Source organism: Neofelis nebulosa, chromosome 12, assembly GCF_028018385.1.
Source record: "Neofelis nebulosa isolate mNeoNeb1 chromosome 12, mNeoNeb1.pri, whole genome shotgun sequence".
Taxonomy (NCBI): domain Eukaryota; kingdom Metazoa; phylum Chordata; class Mammalia; order Carnivora; family Felidae; genus Neofelis; species Neofelis nebulosa.
The window spans coordinates 91353909-91366087 of NC_080793.1; the positions used below are offsets into that span (position 1 = coordinate 91353909).

General features: G+C 48.7%; 1 protein-coding gene and 1 long non-coding RNA gene across 9 annotated transcripts in view; one reads left to right on the forward strand and one right to left on the reverse strand.

Annotated features, from left to right (window-relative positions):
* Positions 1-12179, forward strand: part of AUH (AU RNA binding methylglutaconyl-CoA hydratase) — a 354609-nt gene that overhangs the window by 208863 nt on the left and 133567 nt on the right. The window lies entirely within an intron of this gene.
* On the reverse strand, positions 8070-9857 carry LOC131490810 (uncharacterized). Its single transcript, XR_009251227.1, has 2 exons — positions 9629-9857; positions 8070-9424 (listed from the first exon to the last, which is right to left on the reverse strand). It is a non-coding gene; the product is annotated as an uncharacterized LOC131490810 (long non-coding RNA).

A 12179-nucleotide genomic window follows, 5' to 3' on the forward strand; every position in this document is an offset into this window, starting at 1 on the left:
AGGGAACCATTAGCAGCTGCAAAGCAGATAGATACTGGGTCTTTCTTGTTGGGCCAGTCAACATATGCTGGTGACACTACGGTGACAAGAGCCCCTTCAGAGAGGAGACTTCTTTTCTTGCTCATGCTGTGTGTCCGCCATGGGCCGTGACAGTCACTCAGTCACCCAGGCCGATGGGACGGTACTGCCTCACCTGGGGCCATCGTCAAGCAGAGGGAAAGGGGCTGTGGAGGACCTCACGCTGGCCTGCTCTGTCTTCAAGGCAGACACACTGCTCTGCCAGCAGCCCAGGGGGCAGGGGCAGTCATGTGGGCTTCCGTCTGGGGGCCTCGGGAAGTGTCGCCCTACACGTGCTCAAGGCAGGCAGCCGGCGATATTTGGTGAAGAGCATCAATCCCTACCTACTTGGTTTGGTCCTAGGAACTAGCAAAGTATCTACAAGTACCAGCTACGTTAACCCGCCAGCATCTCAAAAGCGGAACCGGAAGCAATTTGTGCGGCCCACACATCTGGCAAGATGTCACCTAATACATGTTCCGTCAATCGTTGACTAAGTGGATGATAGGAAGCGTATGTTAGTGTCTTAGCTACGCCAGGGTTTCCGAGAAATAAGTGACTTCTGTCTACTGTGGGGGGGAAGCCTCTCTCTCTCTCTCTCGGGGCTCTTGGCGACTGCTTAGCTGTTTGAACTTCAGTATTCACCTCTGGGGAGGGGTGTCCCCACGACACGTGGTGGCCAGTGCACTGCAAGCTGCTATTTCCCAGGGCCCTGGAACAGTCAACCCCTGGCATTCCTCCAGCGGCTGACTCCATCGTGGCCACGCGGCATTTCTCCACGAGTGTCTGTGTCCAAATGCCCGTCTTCCTGTAAGGACACCGGTCACGTTGGATGTAGGGCCCGGGAGGACGACAAAGGAACTTTTCCCTCCCTTCCCATCCAGTCTCCCACCAGCGGCTCATCAGGAAGCTGGAAGCATTTCCAGGACACTCTGTCTGCAGACTTCCAGCCCCTTGGCTGCAGAGAGGAGCTCGGAAGGGTGGAAACGGACAGAGAGTCCACAGAGGAATTCCTGGCATCGGGGGGGACAGTGGGAATGGAAACCAGCCATCAGCTCGGCTCGGCTCGGCACTGAGGGCGGCAGGAGAAAGCCCACCTCCAGTCTGAGAGCATCTTTCAAGACGGCTGCAACATGCATCTGGGCAGAGGCTCAACGCGACCTTTGCGAGGGCATTGAATTGTGCCAGACGTGCTTTCCGTACGTTTTTCTCATTTGCCTTTCCAACACGGCAGTGGGTGCAGATCTAACCCGCATCTCCCTTGTTGGCCCACATTAACTCCGTGCGTGTGTCAGTGTTGGAGTGACAGGCAGCACGCTGCCGAGGAGGGTCACTTCAGTGCTGGCTGGCTTCTGGTCCCCCGGGGGTCCCGCTGTGTCACCTGCCCAACCCCCCCCCCCCCCCCCCCCGTCTGCTAAGCTCTGCCTCCCTTCTGAAAGCACTCTGGTGATCTGTAAATGCAGACCCAAAAATTGTAGTGACGCAGTTCAGGGATCAAAGTTAAAGGAGGCTCTGGGAGCCATGGCTATAACGCTGTTTTCGTAACTTTCCATTACGTAAATGGTCCATGTTGACTGACTATTTTGAAAATTTCAGAAATGAAAATTCAGACTCATGCTTAACATACTGATACTTTACTCCTACCTCCAGATGATTTTTCCAGTGCTTGGTAATTAAATTTTTTTTTTTAATTTTTTAAGTCTATTTATTTTTGAGACAGACAGTGTGAGCAGGGGAGGGACAGAGAGAGAGGAGAAGAGAGAATCCCAAGCAGGCTCTGCTGTGTCAGCACAGAGCTTGACGCAGGGCTTGAACCCATGAAACCATGACATCATGACCTGAGCTGAAATCAAGAGTTGGACACTTAACCGACCGAGCCACCTAGGCACCCCATCTAGTACTTGGTAATTCAAAAAAAAAAAAAAAGTAAGTAAGTAAGTAAAGACATGAAAAAAAGTTATACTACCCTTTGGGGGGAAAAAAAGCCCAAATCTGCTGACAATTAATGGAGAACAGCAAGAGATCCAGCTGGAAACATGTTGGAAGGGGCCAAAAGTGGCATACTAGAAAAAAAAAAAGGAGTAAATAGAAATTTTATAAGCAATTTTAGAACTTCAAAGCTATGGCCATTAACCAATACTGTTTAAGCAAAAGGTAAATGATATACCCAGGATTCACTTAGGAATAAGATTAATCCAAAAATGAGTAGGAATACCTTACTCATTTGAGCCATCAATTCAGGGTCTCTAAGATCTGTCTTCTGATGTTTGTGCATTTTTTTTTTTTCAGTCAGAGGAGATGCCCTTTTGATCCTCATTCTTCAGGCTGGATTTAGCCCATTTTCGGCACATTTCTAACAAGGCTCATGTTAGGGTCCTACAGTCAGAAGTCACAAACTGGAACAGAGAAACTCCACTCAGCTACAGGGTCCCTGGCAGTATTCAGAACATGACAGCGAGAAAGCCCAGGTAAAGACGACAAAAAAAAAAAAAAAAAGAAAGAAACAAAAAAAGAAAACCAATAAATAGCACTAAATAGCAAAGAATAAATAGCACAGGGCAAGAAGATGCACCCACATGCCTGAGCACATGTTCCCAAAAGAGAAAGCAAAGAAGGCAGGTAGGCGGGGTCCCTCCTTCACCAGGGAATTTTAGAGAGCAGGAAACGTGATGGGGCGCCTGGGTGGCTCAGTCGGTTAAGTGTCCAACTTCGGCTCGGGTCATGATCTCATGGTTGGTGAGCTGGAGCCCCACGTCGGGCTCTGTGCTGACGGCTCAGAGCCTGGAGCCTGCTTCGGATTCTGTGTCTCCCTCTCTCTCTCTGCCCCTCACCCGTTTATGCTCTCTCTCTCTCTCAAAAATTAAAAAAAGTTAAAGAAAAAAAAAACAAGAAAGAAAGCAGAAAACATGAAACATTCTGTCTTTTATTCTAGCCACCCTGGCAGATGTGAGTTTGATGTGCATTTTTCCTAATGACTTGATGTTGAGTACCTTTTCATGTGCTTACTGGTTGCTTGTATGTATATTTTTTGGACAGTGTGTAATTAACTCCTCTGCTTATTTTTCAATCAGATTGTCTTCTTATTGTTGAATTGTAAGAGTTCTTTATATATTCTGGATAAAAGTCATATATATATATATATATATATATATATATATATATATATATAGTCATGTCCCATTCATTCTGAGGATTGTCTTTTCACTTTCTTGATAGTCTTGTTTGCTGCACAGCAGTCTTTCATTGGATGAAGTCCATTTTTTTTTTGTTTTCTTTTTCACTTGCTTTGGTATCATATTTAACAAACCATTGCCTAACCCAAGCTTGCAGAGATGTACTCCTATTTTTCTTCAGACAGTTTTATGGTTTTAGTTGTTACATTTGTACCCATGATCCATTTTGAGTTAATTTTTGTATATGATGGAGGTAGGGATCCCACTTCATTCTTTTGCATGTGGATATCCGATGGTCCCAGCACCACCTGTGGAAAAGAGTATTCTTTCCACTGCTGAGTTGTCTCGGTGCCCTTGTCAAAAACGAATTCACCATAAGTGTAAGGGTTTATCTGTGGACTCTCAATTCGATCTCATTAAACTGTACCTTGCTCTCTTGGTTGCGGTAGCTTTGTAGAATGGTATGAAACAGAGAAACGTGAACCCTCCAAGATGGTTGCGAACATTGTATCCAAAAATCTAAAGAAAATTAGTTATAGAACAATCAGACGAGTGAGCTTTTCCTATCTAGAGAATTAAGTGGCAATAATTGCACAAAGACGTGAGATTCCAGTGGTTATCCTATGTGTCTTCACAGCCGCAACAGCGGGCATTTGTTTCTGGAGCGTCATGTGGTTAGGCATGGTGCTAGGAACTCCACATGAACCTTGGTTTATAAATTCCACACAAGAGTCCTAAGATTCAGAGGGTGAAGTAACTTTCCCAAATTCTGAGACCGACTTTGAAGTATATGTTTGGTCTCCGCCCCCAGTTCCTGACACAGAGCTCCTAAATTCCTTGAAATTTTGTGGGTGATAAGACGAGGCAACCCTCGGTGGGCTCCTGAATAGTTTCGGGATGGGGTCGGGTCACCAGAAAGACCAAGTCATGATTAGAAGCTTGGACCTGTCAGTCCCACCCCCAACCTCTGGGGAGAGGCGAGAGGCTGGAGATTGAGTGAACGATCTATCATGCCTACTTGGTAGAGCCTCCATAAAAATCTCTGAACTGGAGGGTTCTGGGAGCTTCTGGGTTGGTAAACACCTCCACACGCTGGGAGGGTGACATACACAACTCCAGGGGAAGCAGCAGTTCCTGTGCTTGGGCCCTATTGGACCTTGCCTACATACCTCTTCATCTGGCCATGCATTTGTATTCTGTACAATGTTATTTGTAAGACATTGGTAAACATAAGTGTTTCCAGGAGTTCTGTCATCTATAATGGCAAATTATTAAACCCGGGGAGGGAGTCGTGGGGACCCCTAATTCAAGTTGGACGGGAGTGTGGGTGAACTGGGGACGCGCTGTTTACAAGCGGTATCTGAATCTGAGGTGGGGGTGGTCCTGTGGGTCTGAGCCCTTAACCTGTGGGGTCAGCATTCACTCTGGGTAGTTAGTGTCAGAATTGAATTAAACTGTAGGACACCCAGTTGGTGTCCGTGGAAAACTGGACGACTCGGTGTGGAAAACCCACCCACTTGGTGTCAGAAGTGCTGTAAGTGGAGGACAGTTGCTCGTAGGTCGCACAGCCGAGAAGCAGTGGGGCCACCATCAGAAGCCCGTCTGTCTGCCTGTCTGTCTGTCTGTCTGCCTCTAGAGCCTATACTCTTACTATGTCGCTCTCCCGTAGGCTAGTGCTGACCTTCAACTGGCATTGGGGGAGGCAAGACAACACCGCCATGGTTCAAAACCGGTTAAAATGTGTGTTTTTTTAATTGTCATCAAATTGACATCAAAACATAAAATTTTCCATTTTAATCACTTGTAAGTGTACGATTTGGTGACATTCAGCACATTCACGTTGTCATGGCACCATCACCACCGTCCATGTTCCCAAACCGAAACCATGAAACACTGCCTCCCCACCCCCCTCCCCGGCTCCCGGCGCCCCACCCCCTCGACTTTGTCTCTAGGAATCTGACTCATCCAGGTGGCTCACACAAGTGGAACCCTACAGTATTTGTCCTCTTGTTTCTGGCTTATTTCATTTAGCAGAATCTCCTCGTGGTTCATCCATGTTGTAGCAGGGCTCAGTGTCTCCTTCCTTTTTAGGGCCGAATAATATTCCAGTGTGTGGACAGACCTCATTTTGCTTATCCCTTCGTCCACGGATGGACACTGGGGTTGTTTCCCCATGTTTGCTGCTGTGAATCATGCCGCGATGAACACGGGTGTGCAAATATCTATCCAAGTCCCACATTTCACGTCTCTTGGGTGTGTGTACCCAGATGTGGAACGGCCCGATCATATGGGTATTCCATGTTTGATTTTTGAGGGAATGTTCGAACGGTTTTAAAATGCTACTTTTGAAAATACTTCCAGGGCTAATTTTGTTTTGACTGTGCTCCAGGGAAGACTTTGTCATCCTGAAATGGAGTTGTTGTTTTTTTTCTCTTTAAAACAATAAACTCATCATTCGTAAGCAAATCTAGTGAATAAAACAAAGGATAACTTTGGGGGTATGATTTGTGGAACAAAATTTAGGTGTAAGGTTTCTTTTTTGTGTGCGCTTGTTAATTTTTAGGGATTGTTAATTCCAATAAAAGTGGTCACCAGAGGCAAGAGTAAGGAACACTTGAGAACCAGACTATCTAGCTCACAGGGTTTTAGGAGACTTGAACGAACGACTCGGAAAATTCACCTAGTACAGTGCCAGGCACAGAGCTCAGCCGATGGCGGCTTCTCTCCTCCCTTATCCCAGAAGAGGGAGATGCAGGCGGGGAATCTGGGGGCAGGAGCCTGATCTGTTAGAGGAAACGGCCCCGGTGTCACCGGAGGTGTCGTGCGGCTCTCCTATCCAGGTTAGAAGCCACAGCCCCACATCAGAGATGCCTCAGTGACAAATTATCTATATCCTGTTCGGACAACTTGTCAACACTGAGCAGGAAGCATCTCATCTGGCAAGGAAATATCAAAGCCCTTCTCACCCTTCCCTCCCTCCCCCCTCCCTTCTTACCCTCCTTTCCTCCCTCCTCCCTACTTATCCTCCCTTCCCCCTCCCTTCCTCTCCCCTCCCTTCCTCCCCCCTCTCTTCTTATGCTCTGTCCCTCCCCCTCCCTTCTTACCCTCCCTTCCTCCCCCCTCCTTACTTCCTTCCTCCCTTCTTACCCTCCCTTCCTCCCCCCTCCCTTCTTACACTCCTTTCCTCCCTCCTCCCTTCTTATCCTCCCTTCCCCCCCTTCTTACCCTCCATTCCTCCCCCCTTCTTACTTCCTTCCTCCCTTCTTATCCTCCCTTCCCCCCTCCCTTCTTACTCTCCCTTTCTCGCCCCTTCTTACTTCCCTCCTCCCTTCTCACCCTCCTTTCCTCCCTCCTCCCTTCTTATCCTCCCTTCCCCCCTTCCCTTCTTACCCTCCCTCCCTTCCCCTTCTTACTTCCTTCCTCCCTTCTTACCCACCTTTCCTTCCTCCTCCCTTCTTATCCTCCCTTCCCCCCTCCCTTCTAACCCTCCCTTCTTCCCCACCCTTCCTCCCCCTTCTTACTTCCTTCCTCCCTTCTCTCCCTCCCTTCCTCCCCCCTCCCTTCTCACCCTCCCTTCCTCCCCCCTTCCTTCTCACCCTCCCTTACCCCCCTCCCTTCTCACCCTCCTTTCCTCCCTCCCCTCCTTCTTACTCTCCCTTCCTCCCTCCTCCCTCCTTACCCTCCTTCCTCCCCCCCTTTTTACCCTCCCTTCCTCCTTCCTCCCTTCTTACCCTCCCTCCCCCCCTCCTTCCTCCTTCTCTCCCTCCCTCCCCCTCCTCCCTCCCTTCCTTGTGAATATTTATGGAGAGTTCACTGTGTGCCCAAATGGGGATATAATGGAAAAATGAAAACACAAATCCCTGCCCTTGTGGGCTTATAGCTGGTGAATTAACATAAAAAATGATAGGAAACTTGATCCTTGAATTGCAGATTATGAGATGACATATTTAGAAAACCTAAGGGCTTTTGCTAAGTAAATAATAGAGCATTCAAAGAGGTGGCTGGAAGCAAAGTTAATTTACAAAAATCAACAAAATCTTCTCCTTTTAAGTAGCAACTGGCTTTCTCCTGGTAGTGAAATAAAACATTGCCCACAACATAAAATCTCTGGAAAAAAACAAATTTTGTGAAAAAGATTCAAGACACACATGAAGGAAACTATAAAATCTCTTTGTAAGATGTAAATTGATTCTCAGATAAAGGAACTCAGCACAAGTTTCTGGAGAGGAATATATCAATCTTAAAAGTACAAATCTCTTCCAAATATATGTGTATATCTACCTATATATACTTTAATACAAAACTAGATTCTATATGTATATATTATTTATGTGTTTAACCTACTACAAACATTAATGCATCTTACATATTTATTTTATAGATATGATGCAACTCCAAATATAGTTCTAATGAATTTTATTTGAATTATCAGAAGTTGTTTTCTTTATTTTTTACTTGTTTTGGACATTTTTTTAACGTTTATTTAATTTTGAGAGGGACAGCACAAGCAGGGGAGGGCCAGAGGGAGACACAGAACCGGAAGCAGGCTCCAGGCTCCGAGCAGTCAGCACAGAGCCCGACGTGGGGCTCGAACCCACGAACTGCGAGACCACGACCTGAGCCGAAGTCGGATGCCTCACCGACTGAGCCGGGAGTTATTTTCAATTTCTGAAAGCAAAATCAACACATCAGACTTGCCAAGAAAACTTTGGAAGATGTACGGTATGGGCTGCTTGCTCTCCCTCCCCGGAGAGAGCCTCGTAGAATAGAAGTAACGGGGAAGAAATGAAAGAAATCAGTAGACCAGAAATAGACCCAAATACATATGTGGAAACCTCATATACAACAAAAGAAACACTTTAATGGAGGGGGCACATTGGCCTTGCAATGAAGCCCTGCTGAGTGCACGAACGCACGTGAGGGGTTGAGACACGGGGCTCCATCTGTCGCCGGTGGGGATGTGACCGCTAAACCCACTATGCGGAGTCATCCGAGGATGTTTATTAAAGTAACCATGTTTGCGTCCTTTGTCTTAGCCATCCCATTTAGGGGCTCTTCTTCAGAAACGAGACTGCCGATAGACACGGACTCATTGTTTCTGTGGCAACATTGGCAATGGCATGAGTCCATCCATAGGAGCGTGGCTGATAGACTCTAGTGCAGTCATAATGTAGGATGTTGAAATATCCTGCAGCTATTTGCACACGGGCAGGAGTTACACATCTATAATTCTAAGAAGTGCCCGCGAGGCATTGTTGGGTGAGGAAAGCCCAGTTTCAGGATAACACCTGGGAGACGACCCTGTGTCTTTGCAAAGGTAGGAGAGGAAGCCACATGAACCTGTGCACCTGCGTTTGCAGAGCGTGGAGAAGCACAGGGAAGCTGGCCGCCCATTGGTACCTGGTCGCCTCTGGGGCGGGAATATATTGCGGGAGGCGAACTGTTTACTGCTGTTTCTCTCATTCACGTGCTTTCTTTGACTTTACGCAATGAGCACTCACTCCTTTTCTCATTTAATAAAACCTAGTAAGGACTTCTCTACATGCCCCCCAAATAAACAACCCATCTCGGCTCTCCAGAAAGTGGGACAGAGGTGGCCGAGTGCTCCTGACTCTGGCTGGCCTTGGACAGGAGACTGGGGGTGAGACGGGGGGCGCACAGAGCCGGCGAGGTTGGGCTTTGTGCCGGTGGCCAGAGAGCGGCCCGAGTGGGTCTGACCTGCGTGCCTTTATTTGTATCCACTCGTAAATTTCGATGTAATTTGAGGCTTACAGAAATGTTGCGGAGATAGATGATGGTAGTTGTATGACCTTCAACCACTTGCCTCCTGTGGCCACACCTCCCCTCACCGTGGCGGTTCCCCAAGGGTAACAAGGAACATCGGCCCCATGCTATCAACGGGACCGGAGTCAGATCTCACCTTGCCACAAAGCATTTAACTTTTTCTCTTTAATTCCTTCCAAGATATGACAGCTCCTCAGTCTTTCCTTTTCCTTCGGAACTTGACACTTTTGAAGAACACGGGTCAGGTATTTTGTCGAAAGCCCTCGAGTTCAGGTCTGTCGCTCTCACCGGTAGATCGGAGGTGATGTGCGTCCTCTGTGCCGCGTAGCAGGGGCACATGACATCGGTATATGTTATTATCGGTGGCGTTAACCTTGATCATTTGGCTAAGGTAGTGTCTGCTGGATTTCCTCGTTAAAAAAAAAAAAGATATAGACTAAATGTTGTAAGGTAAATATGCGTAAGAAATATTACAAATGATAAGGCACGAATAAATAAGAAAGGGAAAAATTACTATTTTTGCCTTTGTAAATAATAAATACCTTGGGGGAGATACTTTGTCAGGATTAGTACCTTATGTTTATTTTTTAACATTCTGGAACCTGTCGCCATACCTTGTGTAGAGCTGGTCACTAAATGTTTGTCAATTAAGTAACTGGTTCCCTCTGGCCCAGTGCTGTCCAAGAGCCATAAACCGTCACATCAATCATCTTCAATGTGCTAGTGGAATCTTTATAAATAATTAATAAATAATAACAAATAATCAGCACATAAATTTAAATGTATAAATATTCTAGTGGAAAAAAATGTACACGTAAATATAAAGAAACAGGTGAAGTTGATTAAAAAATTTTTGTTGAGGTCAAATACACATAACACAAAATTTACTAGTTAAAAAAAATTTTTTTAATGTTTACTTTTGAGACAGACAGAGGCAGAGCGTGAGCAGGGGAGGGGCAGAGAGAGAGAGAGAGGGAGACACAGAATCCGAAGCGGGCTCCAGGCTCCGAGCTGTCAGCACAGAGCCCGACGCGGGGCTGGAACCCACGAACCGCGAGATCATGACCTGAGCTGAAGTCGGACGCGCAACCCACTGAGCCCCCCAGGCGCCCACAAAATTTGCTATTTTAACCACTTTAAGTGAACGGTTCGGGGGCATTAGGTGCTTTCACGCTGTCCGTCCGCAGAACTTTTCCTCTTCCCGGAGTGAAACCCTGTCTCATTCTCTCCACCGTAACTACTCGCCTCTGTCCTGCTTCCTGCCTCTGAGGCTGGCGACTCTCGGTCCCCTCGTGGGAGGAATCACACGGCCCTCGCCCTCTTGTGACCCGCTCCCCTCCCTCCGCACACCGTCCTCAAGGGCCACCCGTGCTGGAGCGGGTGGTGCAGTGTCCTTCCTGTGAGTGAATCCGCTCCACTTTCTTCAACCACTCACTCGTCACTTCGAAGCTGATTTTAGTAGCGTGTGTTTTGTTTGACCCCACATCCCCCCCCCCCCCGCCACGATCGTGTCAACACGTACCCAGTGTGCACGGCGTTCGTGACATGGCTCACGTTCCTCATCGCAGGTGGTCTTTGGGGACTGGTGTGTGTTTCACGGCGAGAGCGCATCCCATTCAGGGGCACGGGGGTCCCCTCCACTGAGCACTGCCCCCCGGAAGTCACTCTAGCATCCGGGTGGGAATGGGTGGTCCCCAGCGGGGCAGCACGTCTGTGTGGCTCCTGGAGAGCCACCCGGGTGGGTCAGCTGGGTCGGCGTGGACCTGCACGTCGTGTTGGCCCGGAGGACAGAGGCTGGGAGGCTACCACCAGCTTTGCCTAGGCGCCCACCCTCCTGGGGCTCCGGGGGCTCCCCGCAGCGTCAGAAGCAGAAGGAAACTGGCTGTTGTTGTTGCCCGGCCAGCAGAGAAGAGTCCGGTCTTCGTGGCAGTGTGGGCGAAGGCCGGCTTGCTTAGCGCTTGCCTCGCGGGGTCACGGGCAGAGTGTGGTGACGTGTATCTGGGAGCCATACTGGGGGCTTCCACGTGGGACGGCGTGCTCTGGTTCCTTTCGTGAGGGGCGGCAGGCTGCGTTAGGCAGCTGGCTCCGGAAGCTAGGCACGAACCCGTCGAGCAGTCGGTATCCTGTCCTCCATCCATGCCGACGTGAGGCACCTGGAGTGAAGTCCGCTCTTTGTAACACAGACAGACCCCACGGCAGTCCTGGGCCCTATAATGGGCTGAGTTCCCCCCAAATTCACGTGTTGAAACCCTACCCCCATGGCATGATGGTAGTGGGAGGGGGGCCTTGGGAGGTTCCTGGGGTTAGATGAGGTCGTGAGCGTGGGGCCCCCACAATGGGATTCTCGGGAGGGTGCTTGCTTCCTGCCTCTGCCTGACCCTGGACATCCAGCCTCCAGAACTCCGAGACATCAGCCACCCAGTCTGAGGCACTTTGTTGTGACAGCCCCGAATGACTAAGCCGGAACCTTCTGTCGGCGTGAAGGTCCACACCTGCACGCCAGCTACACAGTTTCCCTAAAACATCAGTGAGACGGTGGCATCTCACACAAACCTGCCTACTCTGTGCGTTGATCTGGGTCGTACTTAGGATGGAAATACACCTGCTTGGCTGAGCGAGCCCGTGCCACTAAATACACGCTGAAACCTAACCCGCCAAGTTTGGTCTGAGTCTCCCCGGCACCTTCTCCAGTTACAGAAAGTACTGACTAGCGGCGCGTAATTCCACTTTACAATAATTTCAGGAGAGTGCAGATCAGTGGGGACAGCCCTTAACCCATGCCAACTTGAAAAGTTGATGGGAGGTTGAGGGAAAGAAGGTTGATTATGGCTCGAGAAGGACACTAATGTTATGGAAGGTGTTTAAAGGACAATTTCCTCTACAGGCCATAAAGCAGTTTAGGCAACTGATACACAAATATTTCAGGAATCAATCTTTCGTTTAAGAAGAAATGTGGACCTGGGCCTCCCATCCCGCGCTGTCAGTCGCGTAGCTGAGCTGTCTCCGTATTCTCTTTAAATGTGGTACCCGTACGTCGGACGGAAGTGTTTCCAGATCGCGTCGCAGATCTCTTGAGACACAAGCGCATTCTAACTGGTCCCACTAATGTAATACGTATGCTAATGCAGGCCCTGTACAGGCGGCGGGCACATCCCTCTGGACGTC